We start from the raw sequence: 12,722 nt of genomic DNA on the forward strand, positions 1-12,722 counted from the left end.
GAATATAAACTTTATTGTCAATACAATCTGAAAGGAACATATACTACAATGAAGAGCCGTCCATGGAGTGTTTTTCTAACTCAGCACGTGCTCAATATGTCCACAATTTCGTTTCCTAACTTCCTTCAAACGAACACTGAAGTTAGTGATTACCCTATGGCACATGTCTTCCGTAATTTCACTGCAAGCTTGAATAATAAGTCTTCTGAGCTCCATTAAATCACGTGGACGTTTCGGGAAAATTTTTTCCTTTAGGTAGCCCCAAAGAAAAAAGTCACATGGATTGAGGTCTGGACTATTGGGGTGCCAATTTTGTCCGTCAATGAAGCGACCTGGAAACCTGAGTGAAATGATCCTCATCTCGAAATTCTCGTGTAAAAACTCCAACACAGTGTTTGCAGTATGAGGTCTTGCTCCATCTTGCATGAACCACTGTGTGTTGAAGGGCAAGGCAGTAGCAAGAAGCTGTGGAATTTAATGGAGCTCAGAAGACTTATTCTTCAAGCTTGCAGTCAAATTACAGAAGACATGTGCCGTAGGGCAATCACTAACTTGTTCGTTTGAAGGAAATTAGGAAACGAAATAGTGGACATACTGAGCATGTGCTGAGTTAGAATCAATGTCCATGGACGGCTCTTCATTGTAGTATATGTTCCTTTCAGATTGTATTGACAATAACGTTTATATTCAAAAACAAAATGGTAACACATTACGTGCGCCACGCTGTACATAACAGGTACAAGAGCTAGAGGGGAAAAATAAAAACGGAAGACCAAGAAGCATGTGCACGAATTTTGAAAGTGTATAAGGCAAGCATGCAGTCTTCCACCTATACTGTTCAATCTACAGAGTGTAAACGATAACTGTTTACAATGTTTATTAAAAGACGCTTGTGGTCTATCAAATCAAGAACTATCTCTGATTAATTAAGGTCAGGATGATCAATGTCGTCTCCAGTGCGGATGCACACCAGTCTCTTAACTCTTATGGGAATCGGTGAAATGCCGTGAGCAATGAGGATAAAGGGCAAGGGGCACTACATTCGTAGTGTGTCAATAGGTTGAAAATCTGGGTCTGATAGGAGGCGTGCTAGGGTAGTCCCTGCGATTGCAATGATCAGTTTCCGGATAGTGCAGTGATCAGCGCATCTGCCTAGTAAAGGAGACCCAGCTTCGAATACCGATCCGCTAAAATTTTTCAACCTTCTCCATCGATTTAAATCAGTGCCCACTTGCAGTCAATGTCTGTAATTCCTTTGTGTCTGAATTATCTCTAATTGGCCTACAAAAATAACCTAAACTACATCGCATGCGCGTCTCGCGAGTTTTTCATTATTCTCACATTCTGGTGCTTTTTGATCGACGCACGTACTCTCCGAGCTGTGTGACATGTTGCAGTGTCCTGCTGGTAGATGCCACGATACCGAGGAAGAAAGAAACTGCAAGTAGGGGTTGGTATGGTCCCAAAGGGTAGATGCATACTTGTATTGATCCGTTGCGCCTTTCAGAACGATTCTTAAGTAATAGAACCCAGTACGTTGTCCTCGATGGTGAGTGTTTATCGGAGACGAGGGTATCATCTGGAGTGCCCCAGGGAAGTGTGGTAGGTCTGCTGTTGTTTTCTATCTACATAAATGATCTTTTGGATAGGGTGGATAGCAATGTGCGGCTGTTTGCTGATGATACTGTGGTGTGCGGAAAGGTGTCGTCGTTGAGTGACTGTAGGAGGATACAAGATGACTTGGACAGACTTGGTGTAAAGAATGGCAGCTAACTCTAAATATGGATAAATGTAAATTAATGCAGATGAATAGGAAAAAGAATCCCGTAATGTTTGAATACTCCATTAGTAGTGTAGCGCTTGACACAGTCACATCGATTAAATATTTGGGTGTAACATTGCAGAGCAATATGGAGTGGGACAAGCATGTAATGGCACTTGTGGGGAAGGCGGATAGTCGTCTTCGGTTCATTGGTAGAATTTTGGGAAGATGTGGTTCATCTGTAAAGGAGACCGCTTATAAAACGCTAATACGACCTATTCTTGAGTACTGCTCGAGCGTTTGGGATCCCTATCAGGTCGGATTGAGGGAGGACATAGAAGCAATTCAGAGGCGGGCTGCTATATGTGTTACTGGTGGGTTTGATCATCACGCGAGTGTTACGGAAATGGTTCAGGAACTCGGGTGGGAGTCTCTAGAGGAAAGGAGGCGTTCATTTCGTGAATTGATACTGAGGAAATTTAGAGAACCATCATTTGAGGCTGACTGCAGTACAATTTTACTGCCGCCAACTTACATTTCGCGGAAAGACCACCAAGATAAGATAAGAGAGATTAGGGCTCGTACGGAGGCATATAGGCGGTCATTTTTCCCTCGTTCTGTTTGGGAGTGGAACAGGGAGACAAGATGCTAGTTGTGGTACGAGATACCCTCCGCCGCGCACCGTATGGTGGATTGCGGAGTATGTACGTAGATGTAGATATCACCCAGGGAATGCCACGGAAACTTCCACCAGAATATAAAGCTCCCTCCTCCGGCCTCGACCCTTTCGACGATTGCTGGAGGTCCATATACGCCAACGGCCGTCTGTCCGATGGAGCATAAAACGTGATTCACCTGAAGAGGATACCTAGCGCCACTCAGCAGACGTCCAGTTGCGTTATTATCGTGCAAATTCCAGTCTTCGTCGCCCATGAATAGCAGTCAGCGTGGGTGCATGAATCACGCGCGGTGCTGCGGACGCCCATATACAGCAACGTCCGATGGACGGACGCTGGCGACACGCTGTTGGCAGCCCATTAGTTCGTCTGGCGACCGGGGCTCTGTTGCTCAACAGTTGCACGGCTATTCACCCGTACACATCTCCGCAGCCGTCCTTTACCCCTTTCATCTATGGCCTGCGATGCGCTACAATTGCCTCGGCGCCAGTTTTTAGGATAGCGGCATTTTTCCATGCACGGTATGCTTTAACCTGGGCGGCAGGGGAACAAAAAAATGGCTCTGAGCACTATGGGACTTAACATATGAGGTCATCAGTCCCCTAGAACTTAGAACTACTTAAAGCTAACTAACCTAAGGACATCACACACATCCATGCCCGAGACAGGATTCGAACCTGCGACCGTAGCAGTCGCGCGGTTCCGGACTGAAGCGCCTAGAACCCCTCGGCCACCGCGGCCGTCGGCAGGGGAACAATTTACAAACTTAGGCCTTTCGGAAACGCTCACACTCTTAGCCCGAAAGCCAACGATCATGTCCTTTTGCACGTCAGGTAGATCGCTCCGTTTCTGTATTGCCACAACGACTGCACTGTTTTCCTCATCCCCCAGACAAGCTTTATATACCCTCCACTGCTAGTGCTGCCACCTGCCGTCTGTACTGCAGCATGTATCTGCACGGGCGTCGTTGTAGTGTCTTCTTTCCAGACATTTCTCACCTCTGAAGCACAATGTGCTTTCTGGCCGAAGTTAGAGGTCCCAGGAAGCTGAAAGGAAAACCGAGCTCTGTGAAGGTCAAACTGCCACGAAAGAAGTGCAAAGTACAATTTTTTCTATCCTGAAACTAATTTCTTCATCACAGTTTGCACGTGGCAGTCATATCGGTAGTTATCTTCTTCAGTTGTCACGAGTTTCGCGATCGATACGTAGTCTTAAAACTCCTACCAGCCCGATTCTCTAATCTCCTTAGTTCAATGGCATTAATTTCAAAATAAGTAACAACAAGCGTGCTGTCGAATTCTCTGTCCCAGGAGCAAAGAATACTCCGTTTGTAGAAATATTACGTCGCTACTGTGGTTGTTCGTTCCACTGTTCTGAAACTGAGAATCTGGAACAAAACATTGTATGAACGTGAAGCAGGTACTGGGAAGAAGAAACAGGAGGCAGTTGAAATGTCTAACAGAAATGTCTCAGCCGGTCTGTGTGGCCGTGCGGTTCTAGGCGCTTCAGTCTGGAACCGTGTGACCGCTACTTTCGCAGGTTCGAATCCTGCCTCGGACATGGATGTGTGTGATGTCCTTAGGTTAGTTAGGTTTAAGTAGTTCTAAGATCTAGGAGACTGATGACCACAGATGTTAAGTCCCATAGTGCTCAGAGCCAAAAATGTCTCAAAAACAAAGCAGCTAAGCAAAATAAGAAATGCAAGGAACTCTCTTACCAGCAGGAAGTAGCAGTCAGAGCACACGTCCTAAGACATGCTATAGCAGGCAATATAGGAAAGAAGGGGGCTGTTGGGGGCAAACTTCCACCGGATATCAGACAGTCTATGTGTGGAGGGATTGGACAGAATCATGGAAACATCCCGAGAAATTCATGCTTGAATGTAAATGCAGATACTAGCTAATCCTGCAGATTGCACTATGGTATTGGACCACTAACTGCGCTTGTGCAATGCCCCCATTACGTTGCATGTGTCAGTTGCGTGCGGAACGATGTTCTGTGTGGTTGTAAGTGATATATGTCGAAGCTGAGTGAACTGGAACGTGGGAAAATTGTTGGTGCTCGTTTAGTGGGTGCTTCGTAACCAAGCACGTTTGGTGTTCTAAGAGGCACCGCTTACAGGGAAAAACGAAAAACATCATCCACTAAGTCACAATGCGGACGAAAGTGTGTGTTGAGTGATCGTGACAGACGGTCGTTGAACAGGGTTGTGAGTGTGATGAAAAATACGAGGACGACCGCTGCAAAAATCATTGCAGAACTGGATGTCGCATCTCGAGCCCTGTTGGCACCAAACCAAGATCGAGGGAGTTCCGTAAACAGGAAATTTTAGAGCGAGCTGGAATTCCAAAACCATTCATCGGTGATGCAAATACCTGTAACAGGAAAACGAGGTGTCGAATCCATGAAATCTGGACTGTGGATCAATTGAAGAAACTCATTTGGTCGGGCTAGTCTTGTTCCACACTTTTTCCAACTATCTGGAAAGTTTACGTCCCAAAAATGAAATATGGCGAAGGTCCGGTGCTGATTTGGGCAGCCATATCGTAATATTACATGGGCCCCATGGTTACTCTGCAAGGTTGCATTACTGTCAATGATTATGTGACTATTTTGACGTATAAGGTCCATACCATGTTACAGTGTTTGTTCCCGAATAGTCATGCCATGTTCCAAGTCGGCAGGGTCCCTATTCACACACCTCGCAACGTGTAGGACTTTTGTGATCATGAGGATGAATTGTCGCATCTCCGTTTGTCACCACAGTCGCTAGATCTCAATATTATTGAGCTTTTGTTGTCAACTTTGGGGAGAAGGGTGTGTGATCAGCATCCACCTCCATCATCATTATCCGAACTTGCCACTATTTTGTAGAAAGAATGGTACAAGATTGCTTTGAAAACCATACAGAACGTCTATTTATCGGTCAGGGCGGCATAGACTTTCTTCCGCCGTTGGTTCTCTTTGAACTGCACAACGGGTAGCGTGGGCGATAGGCACTGTTTGAGCAAACAGTGTGGAGTAGGTATAGAAAAAACCGATCGGTTAAAACTGATACCGGTATTTTAGTTCTGAATAACCGGTAGTTTTCGGTACTTCTTTGGTTTCGCTTATAACAGGTGTTTTTTATTTTTTACTAATAACAGAGTAAAAAATCGAAATATCAATTAGCCATACATACATGCTACACAACTGGTTAGTGAGTTTCAATATGATCTTTCCCAGTCTGATCTTCCATACGCAACGATGGAACTAGGAATGAACAAATTAAAGATAAACTGAATGTTGATGGGATAATCAACACAATAGATAAATATAGAAACATATGGAATGAACATCTGGGCAGAATGCCAGAAGAAAGTTTGGCGGAGTAACGATTGACATACAGCCCAAGAGGAAGTAAAAGCTCTGGTAGACCCAAAATGTGATGGGCTCAACAATAATCTTTGAAGAGGCCTAATCCCTAGAAGTTGAGATGATGATGATGCTGTTGACATTGCTGGCTAGTTGATTATTTTTGGCCGCTTCGTCTCAACAAGTTGGCAGTGAGCCTGATCCCTAGAAGTTGAGATGATAATGATGCTGTTGACATTGCTAGCTAATTGATTATTGTTGACCACTTGTCTGAACAAGTTGGTCCGACCAGGACAAAAAAATGGCTCTGAGCACTATGGGACTCAACTGCTGAGGTCATTAGTCCCCTAGAACTTAGAACTAGTTAAACCTAACTAACCTAAGGACATCACAAACATCCATGCCCGAGGCAGGATTCGAACCTGCGACCGTAGCGGCCTTGCGGTTCCAGACTGCAGCGCCTTTAACCGCACGGCCACTTCGGCCGGCTGACCAGGACACTGACCGTGTCTCCAGGAGGCAGGTCACTATTAACCAGACCACTACCTCCTCATTCTATAAAAGTACCCCAACCCATCGCCAACACACAAACAAAACATAAGTTCATCCCCTCTTCCATCGTAAAATTACAATTGAATTTGTATCTGTTGAGCTATAGTACTCCAAGTCAAAGACTCAGTTCTTGTTTAAAAACGGGAAAAACCTCGATGAACTTAATACGCAAAGCTCCTCGTTGAATTTACTTGTATCGGATACCGAAGCTGCTTAAGATCCTGACGACTGGAGGAAATAAATTATTACGAAGTCCAGATAGCAAATACTGTGCAGAGTACAGCGAATACTGCACCAGGCTGACTGATGTATAGCCGTTCAATGTATCGCTGCCCGAGAGCATTTGACCAGTGTAATTGTTGTTTCGCTAGGAACTGTCATGCTGCTTAGCGAACAGACACACCCCTGCCTCGGCGTCGCTGTTCCGACCGGAGTGTGTTATTTGTTTTTATCAAACTGCACGTTGCGCTCGTCACGTTCGGCTGGCGCTGGCTGTTGCGGACAAGAGGTAATAAACGGTGCGCTCACAAAGCGAGAAAGAAGACGTGTGGGCGGGCAGCGCACAGCACACGGCGCCCAGCTGTGTCTGGCGACCGTGCCGGGATCCGATGTGCGCTGGCGCTGATGTCGATGCAGCAGGCGCACACAGCGGATCCTTCGCATTATACAGGCATTATACTGGCTGTGTTCAACACTCTAGAAAAACAGTGGGATAGCCGTACGGTAGGTACGCATTATTATATCCTCGACCTGACGTTAACGAGCACGTAGGCGCCATATGTTGCAACATCTACAGTGGCAGAGTGTCTGTATCAGAAGACTGGCAGACTGTCCGTTTGCATGTCGCTCACTGGCGTAATCGGTAATGAAAATGATTTATCTGAGTCATATAATCGGATGGATGATCCTCGAATTCTTCATTTGTTTGGCCGCAACTCCTGGAGGTTTTTTTTTTTTTTTTTTTTTTTTTTTCTCCCATCTTTGTATTACACATGTACAACCCGCCACCTCACATAATTAGTGGGTCCTTAATTGTTGCGATATTGAAACTTCCTGGCAGATTAAAACCGTGTGCCCGACCAAGACTCGAACTCGGGACCTTTGCCTTTCGCGGGCAAGTGCTCTACCATCTGAGCTACCGAAGCACGACTCACGCCCGGTACTCACAGCTTTACTTCTGCCAGTACCTCGTCTCCTACCTTCCAAACTTTGAGTACCGGGCGTGAGTCGTGCTTCGGTAGCTCAGATGGTAGAGCACTTGCTCGCGAAAGGCAAAGGTCCCGAGCTCGAGTCACGGTCGGGCACACGGTTTTAATCTGCCAGGAAGTTTCATATCAGCGCACACTCCGCTGCAGAGTGAAAATCTCATTCTGTTGCAATATTGTTAGCAGCTAATTTACAAGGTTACAGGTGAGCTACAGTAGTGTTACAATGGGCAATTTGTTTACAATTAATACTACTCTACTTATTCTAATGGTGTGCTTAGTGACTAAACCTCTTCACTGCCCGCAGCGTCACAGGTGTGTCAGTCAAGTGTATAAACCTACTGCGCGTCCTTGCCCACCGAGCTAATCCCGATGAGCGTGCCCTTTACACTAGGCATGCCAAAGATAACTTGAATATCGCTGCAGGTTCCTATTTTTTGTTCCCTAATTCTAAGTTCTACTTACTAAGAATCTAGCCTACGTCAATTTCGGTGCTTGTCTTGGTTCAGTGTTGTTGCACCCCACTGTCCATAGTCCTGCACGTGGCGGATTCCTACTGTAATGGTAGTCGACCTATCCACGCACAGGCGCTACGTGATTGGGGTACTGGGACGCATTTGGTTATTTGTTACTTATCACGATTGTCCCTCAGATATTCCGATAAAACTTTTCGTGATACCTCGTTCGCTAGGTTGTTTCATGTTCAAAATGTATCCTTTCGTCTCAGTAGTGTGTACGTGTTGTTGTTTGGTAGTTGAAGTCGTAGCGCGCCTGCTACATCATTTAAAAAAAAAAAAAAAAAAGGTTCAAATAGCTGTGAGCACTATGGGACTTAACTGCTGAGGTCATCAGTTCAAATGGTTCAGATGGCTCTGAGCACTATGGGACTAAACATCTATGGTCATCAGTCCCCTAGAACTTAGAACTAATTAAAACCTAACTAACCTAAGGACATCACACAACACCCAGTCATCACGAGGCAGAGAATGAGGTCATCAGTCCCCTAGTACTTAAACCTAACTAACCTAAGGACATCCATCACACACATCCATGCCCGAGGCAGGATTTGAACCTGCGACGTAGCGGTCGCGCGGTTCCAGACTGAAGCGCCTAGAACCGCTCGGCCACACCGGCCGGCCATCATTTTAAAGGGGGCACTCGTAAACCCCATGGTTGGGACTATCCTCCGATGCACCACAGTCACACAAAGGCGTAGTCCTCCTCCCAAACCGACATAGCTATGTCGGATGGAGCACATGACTAGTGAGGAAGTGGAACAGTCCCCATGTTGGCTCGAAGTATCTCATGCCTAACCGTTCTTTCACGTCTAGTAGAAGATGGAATGTTCTTCGGCCAGTGTCATCAGCTGCCCATGATTCCTGCCATAGCTCTTCACGTCGTCTCCTAATCGCACTCTTATCCCCAGCCCGAACGCCCAGAATGTCCCCTGTTCTTCCAACTACCCCCTTCTTAGCCCAAACCATGCTGCCTACTTTCTGATTTTAATGTCAAGAGTGCAGAGCCCCATTATTACCAACAGGACTCCACTTGGAGATTTCCTGTCCCACCTGACTTTAATATGGTATAATTTCATTAAATGAGGCGAACATGGAATCTTTTATGACCAATGGAAATGAGGTTATTGAGTACTTCCAGGGCTCTTTGGGTTACGGTTTCGATGTACTATTCAATGTTCCACCTTTCATCAATGATGACTCCCAAATAGCGCGCCTCTCCTCGCCGAACAACTGGCGAACCCTCACTGTTGGAATCCTTACAAGTTGTCCTTTTAGTAAGAGATATGCTGACTTATTTGGTGAAATTGTCATTTTCGTATTTCGGCACTATAGTTGTAGTTTTTCCATAACCCTTTCTATCTTTGGCTCAATATCTTCGCGGCTACGGCCGCCAACCAACGTGAGGAAGTCATCCGCTAGGCTATCACCTGTAGCACCTCTTCACTCTGCTATAGGCTGTTCAATAAGAGTTCCATGTGGATGTCCCAGCGCCTGGAGTTTGTGGGCTTAGCCCATACCACAGCCAGGGTGGTGTAGACTTTCTTACGCTGTTGGTTCTCTCTGAACTTCAGAACGGCTAGTGCAGGCGATACGCACTGTTTGAGTGAACAGTGCGGAGTACGTATAGGAAAAACCGATCGGCTAAAACTGATGCCGGTATTTTAGTTCTGAATAACAGGTATTTTTCGGTGCTTCTTTGGTTTCGGTTATAACAGGCGATTTTTATTTCCTACTAATAACGGAGTAAAAAATCGAAATATCAATTAGCCATATATAATAAAACCTTTTTTTTTTTAGAAAAAAGTAGTAATTTTTATTCGTAAAATTTGCAGTGGTTTGAAATATTGCGTTATTATAGAAAGTAGGAAGAGCGATCAGTGCTATTTTAATAACAGTGCCAACAGAAATGATTAACAAACACGTGGCATAAGCATTGGTACAATATTGCTGAGACAGTAATTTCGCTGTTGCCATGTGTCGTGGCTTAAAGTACCCGCGAACGTGCACTGTGCAAGACTTACCCTACCTGGTCTGTATGGTAGTTTCCTACTGTCGTCGCTGCATATCCGCCTTATTGCGGAATGGCACCAAACCTAGACTGAAAATATGTTAACGAAGCATTTGCGGTTACCGACTATTTACATGAAGTGGGGCCGGGGCTGTTCCTCAGCTAAGTAACGTAGCTTGACATGATACCACGGTACTTAAGCTTTTTATGTTTGACCGTGTCTTATTCTTGCATGTATTCGTTTATTTTATGCTTCTGAAGAAGGCTAGATTACTCTAGCTGAAACCTGGGTAAAGACCAGTAACTTTTCGCAACTGAGGCGGATCTTTGACGTATTAATTTATCAGTTACTGTCAGGGCTGCAACATGTTAAAAATTTATAGCGAAGTGACGTAATAATCAGGTACAGTACTTCATTTGCTTTAAACGATTAGAGATTTGTCTGCTATTTCTGTGAAATAATGGAAAAGGAAGAAAATTTTGGTAACAGCAATAAATTGAAGACGTGACAACAGTTCATTCATAGTAAGCAATAAAAATAGAAAATAGCTGATCTCGTGCCTGTGTCTACATAATCATGTCTTTATCTGCATGCAGTCCTTGAAGATGGTCAAGTGAACGCTTAAAACAGGGTTCTTGACTCTTAAGTTTTCACTCTTTAGCACTGACTTCTCGTAATGCCGAAATAGTGGTAAGATCCCCGGTTAAAATGTGGTTTCCGAGCAGAGTTTCAAAAAATTGGTGATTTTTTGTAGTATTCAACCACTTAACACTTTCGAGGAAGCGAACGATGGACGAACAGAGTTTCCTTTTGTTTGCCTATTCAATATAATATTTTGATTCTATGTTATCTGGAAACTGAGAGAGACGAAATTTTTCAATCTTTGTTCGATTTCTACGTTTATTACAGTAAATAACTGGAACAGAAAGTCGAAAATCGATTGTTTCAGAAACCGGTTTTAACAGTCAGGTTTAATTGTCATGGAAAAAAACGATATAACTGAAAACCGTTTTTTTTTTTTTTTCAGCGGTAACCGTCATCCCTAGTATGGCGGAGTCTGTCGAGTGTGCGGCCAGAGAGTCAGAGGCATGAGAAAGAATGTAACTCAGACCGAACGATATCGCGAGTGATTATGCAGAATATATCTTAGGTTGCGTATTTCATGTAGGCCTAAGACAAAGATTTATCGTCAGTAATGGACTTATGTATGTGAAGTTTCAGCCACCAATCCTAGAGTGCTTTGTGTCGGACCTAAGTGAGTCCGAACTTGGGATACTTGTTGGTGTCCATGTGGTGGGTGCTTCCGTAACCAAGGTTGCCGAACTGTTTGGTGTTTCAAGGGACACCGTATCGGGTATATACAGGGTGTTACCCTCCACGGTGCCCTTCAATACTAAATTGGTGATCCCTTGATGCCTCAGAACATGTCCTACCAACCGATCCCTTCGTCTAGTCAAGTTGCGCCACAAACTCCTCTTCTCCCCAATTCTATTCAATACCTCCTCATTAGTTATGTGATCTACCCATCTAATCTTCAGCATTCTTCTGTAGCACCACATTTAGAAAGCTATTCTCTTCTTGTCCAAACTATTTATCGTCCATGTTTCACTTCCACACATGGCTACACTCCATACAGATGCTTTCAGAAACGACTTCCTGACACTTAAATCTGTACTCGATGTTAACAAATTTCTCTTCTTCAGAAACGCTTTCCTTGCCATTGCCAGTCTACATTTTATATACTCTCTACTTCGACCATCGTCAGTTTTTTTGCTCCCCATATAGCAAAACTCCTTTACTACTTTAAGTGTCTCATTTCCTAATCTAATTTCCTCAGCATCACCGGATTTAATTCGACGACATTCCATTATCCTCGTTTTGCTTTATTTGATGTTCATCTTATATCCTCCTTTCAAGACACTATCCATTCCGCTCAACTGCTCTTCCAGGTCCTTTGCTGTGTCTGATAGAATTACAATGTCATCGGCGAACCTCAAAGTTTTTATTTCTTCTCCATGGATTTTAATACCTACTCCGCATTGTTCTTTTGTTTCCTTTACTGCTTGCTCAATATACAGATTGAATACGAATGAAGGGGTGGTAATGTGTTGCGTTTTTTGTTTCCATATTTTTGTCCACTCTCAGAAAAACTGTGATATCAACAGTGTGCTTGTACCGCCAAGAAATTATAGCCACCGATAGTTGTAATTAATCTCAAACGTCTAGTGGAACTGGAACTGTTATTATGTAATATTTCCAGTCATTGACAGTACACATTTCTAAGAATGAGTTTAAGCATGTCCTATAATGTTTTGATCTTAAATGAGATGTGCATTGTGATGAAGCATAAAGGGGGCGGGGGGCAGGGCTCAAAGATGACTACAAGGTAGCGAACGAGTGCAAAGTAGGGGAAGGTATAATGAGTTGGCAGTGAGATAGAGAAGGCGGAGTGGAAGTTTATGATGTGGTAGAGAGAGAGAGAGAGAGAGAGAGAGAGAGAGAGAGATGGAGGTGTCGTGGCGAAGAGGGAGAATGCAGTATTTAGCAGGTGAAGTTTATAGACTTCTCTCTTGCCTCTGTGGTGCAAGTGCATCATCTGTCAACTAATGACACCATTTAGAACTGCTGGGTTCAATGAGGCCATT

General features: G+C 44.4%; 1 protein-coding gene across 1 annotated transcript in view; it reads left to right on the forward strand.

Moving 5' to 3' along the window:
- LOC124786947 (tyrosine-protein kinase Dnt-like) overlaps positions 1-12,722 on the forward strand; it is a 567,480-nt gene that overhangs the window by 505,326 nt on the left and 49,432 nt on the right. The gene's annotated exons all lie outside the window — the stretch shown is intronic.

The sequence above is a fragment of the Schistocerca piceifrons genome, chromosome 1, assembly GCF_021461385.2.
Source record: "Schistocerca piceifrons isolate TAMUIC-IGC-003096 chromosome 1, iqSchPice1.1, whole genome shotgun sequence".
NCBI classification, from domain to species: domain Eukaryota; kingdom Metazoa; phylum Arthropoda; class Insecta; order Orthoptera; family Acrididae; genus Schistocerca; species Schistocerca piceifrons.